This window comes from Urocitellus parryii, chromosome 1 (genome assembly GCF_045843805.1).
Source record: "Urocitellus parryii isolate mUroPar1 chromosome 1, mUroPar1.hap1, whole genome shotgun sequence".
NCBI lineage: Eukaryota > Metazoa > Chordata > Mammalia > Rodentia > Sciuridae > Urocitellus > Urocitellus parryii.
The window spans coordinates 81,484,741-81,492,080 of NC_135531.1; the positions used below are offsets into that span (position 1 = coordinate 81,484,741).

Genomic DNA, 7,340 nt, shown 5'->3' on the forward strand with positions numbered 1-7,340 from the left:
CCGAAAACTCAGAGCAAGCACAAAATGAAAAAGAAAAAAATTGGAGAATTGTGGTCCAAACCATGTCACACCATGATTGTCCCTGCTTTACATATGGAATCAACAGATTTCTGCCCTGACAAGGGACTAATCAGGTTAACAAACCTCTGCTCAAACCTACATGATTTTGACTCAAATATGATAATTCTTTCATGAATACCAGAATACTTTTGGTAATGTGTGGCTAGGCAGAAGGAAAGAGAGTAGATAAGTGAATTCTGGAATTTTAAATTAAGATTCCAAATTACTTTGTCATTGTAGATATAAACTAACTCATTGTTTGATATCTTTAGTTCTTTTTCAGACTCCATTGGGAATCTAATCATCATTTGTAATATTGAATACATATGAAAATATATTCCTGAAAGCAAAGAATAAATTAGGTTTCAAAACTACCTGTTTCAAATCTACTGACAATGTATAGCCTTTCTCTCTTAAATATGACTTGAGAGAATACTTTTGATTATGAAATAAATGCCCTAATTTATATTAGTATAAAGAGACATTTGTTGAAAAAACTGTCACTACATGTAAAATATTCACATGCAACCTAATTTTTTTTGCCTTTAAACATGGCTGCCCTTGGTTATTTAATATAGAAACTCCTACAGATATTCGTGGTCATGAAATGAAATATTGGAATTCTGTTTTTCTAATGAAAACTTAGGCAACTCGAAATGTGTGATAACAAGTAGAATAACACAAATTGACATATTGTTCAATCCTTCATAGCTTCTGGGATTTTGCCCTTGGTAATTCAGACTGTACTGTGCTGACAGTTTTTTAAGTTAAAGAGTTTGCTTTTGCTCAACTTAATGTCTGCTATTATGTGGAAATATTTTTCTGAGATTACTGAAAGTTACTTTTGGGTTTTGTGTTTAATTTCTAAGTATAACAAAGCATAAAAGAATAAAATTAGCCCATTTCCTATTTCCAGCCTTGTGCCTAGGTAGGAATGCAGCCAAGGCCGCTCCATGGAGAACCCCAGAGGCGGCGGGCAGGCTTAGGGGGTGGGCTTATGCCTTGGGAAGCAGGTGTGAGGGGCCGAGCCCAGCCCTGGACCTATTTGCCTGGGCTCCTGACAGTGTGGCTCCCTGTCCTTCCTGGGTTGTCTCCTTTGTCGCTCAGCCAACTCTTGTGACCTTGCGTCCAAGTTCTCCGAAGTTTGCCTCTCTGAAGCTTTTAGGTCTGTCAACACTGGAGGAATAGCCTATTTTGGGATCTCAGCTGGCCAGGCTGTGGCAGTGGTCTGGGATAAGTCATCCCCTGTGGAGGCTCTGAAAGATCTGGTGGATAAACTTCAAGTGTTAACTGGTGATGAAGGCCAAGTGTTGGTGGACAACATGAGCCAGCTGTTGTGGTCTGCCCACAAGAAATCCAGCTTTGATGTTATCTTGTCAGGTGTAGTCCCAGGAAGTGTGACTCTGCACAGTGCTGAGGTTTTGGCTGAGATGGCCTGCATCCTTCGGCCTGGGGGATGTCTTTGCCTGAAAGAACCAGTAGAGACAGCTGTAGATAAAGATAGCAAAGTGAAGACAGCGTCTAAACTGTGTTCAGCTCTGACTCTCTCTGGTCTGGTGGAAGTAAAAGAGCTGCAGTGGGAGTCCTTCAGTCCTGAGGAGAAGCAGTCTATCCAGTGACACCTGGGCTGCAACAGTGAGAGCCTGCTCTCTGTTCAGATCACAGGCAAAAAGACAAACTTTGAAGTGGGTTCTTCCAGTCAGCTTAAACTTTCTATCACCAAAAAGTCTCCTTTGGTGAAACCTGCTGTGGACCTTGCCACTGCCAAGCTCTGGACCCTCTCAGCCAATGACATGGAGGACGAGAGCATGGATCTCATTGACTCAGATGAGCTACTGGATCCAGAAGATTTGGAAAAAACAGATCCTGCTTCCCTACGGGCTGCTTCTTGTGGGGAAACAAAAAAGAGGAAGGCTTGTAAGAACTGCACCTGTGGCCTTGCAGAAGAACTAGAAAAAGAGAAGTTACAGGAACAGAAGAATGCCCAGCCCAAGTCAGCCTGTGGAAACTGCTACCTGGGCGATGCTTTCCACTGTGCCAACTGCCCCTACCTTGGGATGCTAGCCTTCAAACCTGGCAAGAAGGTGCTGCTGAGTGATGGTAATCTTCATAATGCCTAGGAGGACCCATGGGACACATCTGCTCTTCCACCACCTCCTGTCCCTCAGATCCCACCACTGTGGCTCCTCCCACCTCCTTGGACTCTCTGGCTCTCTGTTGGAAATCCCTTTTTAGGGTGGGTGCTTGTAGACAGGGAAGCTGGCTGTGAGTGCAGTGGTGTGTAGTGCTGCTGTTTGTATCCAAAGACCCAGGCTTGGTGGCCTGGCTTCCTGCAGCCGGGGCCTCTTTCCTCATCTAGTGTTAGGAGAAGGGAGCCTGCCCAGAAGAGGCCCCTCTCCTGGTGTTACAGAAGCACTGACCAGACACTCTCGAGCCCAGACATCCTTGAGTGTCTGGGCCCTGGGAGGAGCTCCAGGCCCTGCCCCTGTCCTAAGCACAGCCCTTCCATGTACCTGTCTTCCCAAGTTGGTGGTTTACTTGATATGCAGTTTTAGTGACGAGTCAACTGTCTCATGTCTTAACACCAAAGGAGTCACTTGCAGGTTACTGTGATCCCATCCCATGTCTCTCTTCCCCTTCCCCCCTCACTTTAGTGTTGCATTTGTGTCCCGTGTCATTTCTGTTCCTCTATAGGTATTAAACTTGCATACTTCTGTGTATCCATTGTAAAGAGAGGCTCTGTATGTGTGTGTGATATCTGTCACAGACATCCATCAGTAGGGACCACGAAACGGTCTTTCTGGAGGAACTTGGTGTCTCCCCACAAATAGGGCCAGCGCTGTACTATGAAGTACGGCCTCTCTCCTCTACTATGGAAGAGTCCAGGTTAGTAAAAATTTGGAGAGAAGTAGGAGAGCACTCTAAACCAACTGAAGTCTCTGAGCAAGGAGACCCCTTTATTCTCCTCATGACCCACCCACACAGATCTGGAAACCAATCTTGCCAAATATTTGAAGAGATTGTGTGGATTTAAAAAGTGTTGATTCTCTCAGCTTGCTTTTGCTTACCCGGTTCCACACTGCTGAAGTTATGGCTATGACTAAATTCTAGCTGGATTCCAAATCCTTTGTGGGAGGGCGAGTTTGGAGACAACCATTGGTCCCTGTCCTGACTGACCCTGAGTTTGAGCAAGACCTGTGAATGCTCTAGAATCTCCCTTCTGGGATTAGGTGAGGTTTTGTGGCAAAAGTAAAAGGATTTTGGAGAGATAATTAAAATCCTGATGGATTTAAGGAAAAGGAAGATCATCCTGAATGAGCCTTCCCACAGTTGAGCCTTTAAAAGAACTGAGAAAAGGAAAAGCTTTCCTTACCAGCCTTGTAGGAATCAGCATGACAGTTTGAGAGGCCCATAGGGCAAGAAACTCCTAGTGCAGACAAGTCCCCAGCACACAGTCCTCATGAAAATGGGGACCTCAGTCCTTTGGAAGAACTGGAGTTCCAGGTGAGAGCACAGCCTGCGATGCCCTGATAACAGTCTTTGGTGCCTGGACCTCATACAGGAACTGAGAATAGGGCTGGGATGTAGCTCAGTGGCAGAGCACCTGACTGCAATGCGTGAGGCCCTGGGTTCCCTCCCCAGCACTGCAAAATAAAACGGGTGCTTGTTTGATGCTGGAGAAGTTGAATGAGAAGATAATAAACCGGTGTGTTAAGCAGCAAAAAAAAAAAAAAAAAAAATAGAATAAAATTACAAATTTGTAGGGAGAAAAGGGAGAAAGTAAAATAAATAACCAAAAATTGTACACGTGTGTTACCTATTTTTCTCAAATTAGCAATAATGAATCAGATGCTATTCATGTACAGTTGGTTAAAATCAATTTTATTACTTATTTATTTATTTTTACATAACTGTATTTTATATAGTTTGCCACAGTCTGGCTGGGCAAAAAATAACACGAGGCACTTGTAGGTTCAAAACAGGAACTCCTTTATTGCCTGAACTCCCTTGAACGCCATCCACCAGCCCTTCCAGGAACACCACCAACTGGAAATCCCTCCTCTGGAACTTCCCCAACCAATTCAGAACTCCAAAGTAGCGGACAGCAGGGGTCTAATATACAATTGAATGCACAGCTTAACATAAACATCATCATCTCAATGGCTTGCTGGCATCACCTCTCAACCACTCCCTTCTGGAAAAAGTGCCATGCCTCATTCCAACTGGGCTGTGGCTCTCAGCATCTCCCCCTTCTGTTTAATTAAACACCAAGCATGTGGTTTAGGGACCGTGCCTCTCTTAGGTTGTCCAATACTACATATGGTTCTTACTCATCATCAGATGAGCTGACTTCAAGGCGTCAGCTTCCTGTCTTAGGTTGGTACCATTGTAATTGGATCTTATCCGTCATTGACTAAAGGTCCAGCATACAGCCATACTTGTGGATAGGCCTTTGCACCAGTGGGTGGGGGGGGTGAGGTTCTTTACCTCACCTCTGTTGGCCCCCAAATTTGGCCTTGGTGCCAGTGGGGGGTGAGGTTCTTTGCCTCACCTCTGTTGGCCCCCAAATTTTAGCTGAACGGACCATCATAAGCAGAAGGGAGGAGGATACAGAAATGCCACAACACCAAGCCAATTGATGGTTCCTTTGGAAAAATTGTACCACCGATGATACCATCAGCAAAGATATTCCAGCACTACCACAATTCGCTGCACTAACAGATAGTTCACAATGCATACAAGTGATACATAGTCCAGGCAAGTTCTGCAAGCAGTTCAAAGCTGAGGAATCTATCAATATGTCCATTTTCTCCCAAAGTAAATTGACTCCTTGATTGAGCATCACTTGTTGAGTTACATTATTCATTGATGCATCAGTTTATACAGTTTGTTGTGATAGCTATTGCAGAAGCGATTGCTCTAATTTCATTCCGTAGTTACAGAAGCAAATTGTTGCTTCCATATGGATGTAGATATGGTTTATATCTACAATCTCTCCTGTTAATCTCTCCTGTTTTTTATTTTTTCAATAGAATATCCATTCAATTTGCCATGTAAAGTACATTTATTGGCACTCGAAATAAGTTACATGGATAATTATATGGATAGATATATGGATAATTTTCTATGCTTTTCATAAACTATTTCTGGCATGTTAACATTTAATACATGATAGCAGAAAACATTAAGCATAAACTTTTTTGTTGTTATATGTTGTAACATGAAGCAAATGTATTTATTTTATTTTACTCTTTGGTATCAGAGATTGAACCCATTGGTGTTTTAGTACCACACCACATTCTTATTTTCTTTTTACTTTTTATTTTGGAAAAAGGTCTTTCTAGGTTGCTTAGGGACACACTAAATTACTGAGGATGACTTAGAACTTGCAGTCCTTCTGCATCAGCCTGGAAGTTGCTGAGATTACCAGGCATTTGCCACTATGTTCTGTAAGCAAATGTATATACATGTGGTTTTGTGATGGGCAGCACAATGTTTTCAAGTCAGATGAAGTGTGGCACAGGCTTACCTATCTCTGTATCACTGCAGAGGCAGAGGAGACTGTCAAGCGAGCATAAGGCTAAAAGACTTTTCAGTCATGACCATTCCCTTTTTTTATCTTAAATTTTAATTGTTTCTAATTTTATTAACTTATGTGTCTATAGAATGATACTCCAAAATTCTAAGTTTTTCTATTGTTATTTCTGTTCTCTTGTTTCAAAATTTCCTTTTTCTACACCATATTCTTCAGACATTTTAGAATTTTATTCTATAACAAAATTAAGATTTAAATGCCTTGCAGAATGTATACATAGCTATAAACCAATTAAACTTTGATTAGTTGCTTTACTGACTAAAAGAAATAAGATCCCCCCTAGAAAACCAGAAATTAAATTATCAATATTCCTTAGACTTTCATATGAATTTTATTAACATTTTTACCACAAAAATTATTCAGATAAGCTAAACTTGCCTGTATTTATGAATAAATTTACTTCAAGTTTTATATTAAGTACTTGCAAGTGCCAATAAATGTACTTTACATGGCAAAATGAATGGATATTCTATTGAAAAAATAAGAAACAGGAGAGATTTTTCCCTCTAGATAAAAGATCCAAAGTGTCATCCATATGGCAGCAACAATTTGCTTCTGTAACTAAGGAATAAAATTAGAGCAATCTTCTAAAAGATAATTATATAAAATATAGTTATATAAAAGTAAATAAATAAGTAATAAAATTGATTTTAACGAACTATACATGAATGGTATCTGATTCATTATGGCTAATTTGAGAAAAATAGGTAAAACATGTATACAATTTTTGGTTATTTATTACTTTCTCCTTTTTCTGCCTACAAATTTGTAATCTTATTCTTTTGTGCTTTGTTATACGTAAAAATTAAACACAAAACCCAAAAGTAACTTTCATTAATCTCTAGAAAATATTTCCACATTGGGGCTGGGTTGTGGCTCAGTGGCAGAGCACTTGCCTAGCATGTGTGAGGCCCTGGGTTCAGCACCACATAAAAATAAATAAATAAAATAAAGGTATTGTGTCCAACTACTACTAAAAAATAATTTTTTAAAAAGAAAATATTTCCACATAATAGTAGGCATCAAATTATCCATATAACTAAATATATTCACTAATTCACTAATTAAATGTTGAAATATTTTAAAAGATATGACATTTTTCTTTACTTTTCTGATGATTTTTAGCTTAGGGTCTTTTCTAAATATCAATTTTGATGTTGGTCCCTTCAACATCACATGTTTCTACCATGTAAATGAACTAATATGCGTTGGTTTTTAGTACAAAGTTAGTATGACACAAAATTCACATTGTTTCAAGTATAATTTTTTATAGTATAGTAATGTCATATGGCAACACTAATAGCACCTGAAAAGCAAAACGTAAATTACAAAAAAATTTTAGTTTTTTTTTAAAATTTCCATTTAATAAGTTACCCCAAAGTTAATTGATAAAGCCTTAGACACCTTTGAAAGTGAATTTAGAATGTAGTACATTTAGTTTGCCCTTATGACCCTAAATAGAATAAATTATTCAATCGAAATGCAAAAAGTGGGTGAATGGATTAAAAAACACAATCCAACTGTATCCTGCTTATAGGAGACATTCAGTGAAGGGATTGAAGAAGCTATTATATTGCAAGCAGAAACCAAAAAGACACAGAGGTTGCTATAGTTATATCATAGGACAGACTCTGGATCAAAAACCATAGAAAAAGACAAAGAAGGCCATTCATTATGTAGTAAA

At 39.6% G+C, this 7,340-nt stretch overlaps 1 pseudogene; it reads left to right on the plus strand.

Annotated features, from left to right (window-relative positions):
- Positions 1-994: 994 nt before the first annotated feature.
- On the plus strand, positions 995-2,265 carry LOC113180749 (anamorsin pseudogene; annotated as a pseudogene).
- Positions 2,266-7,340: the final 5,075 nt, after the last annotated feature.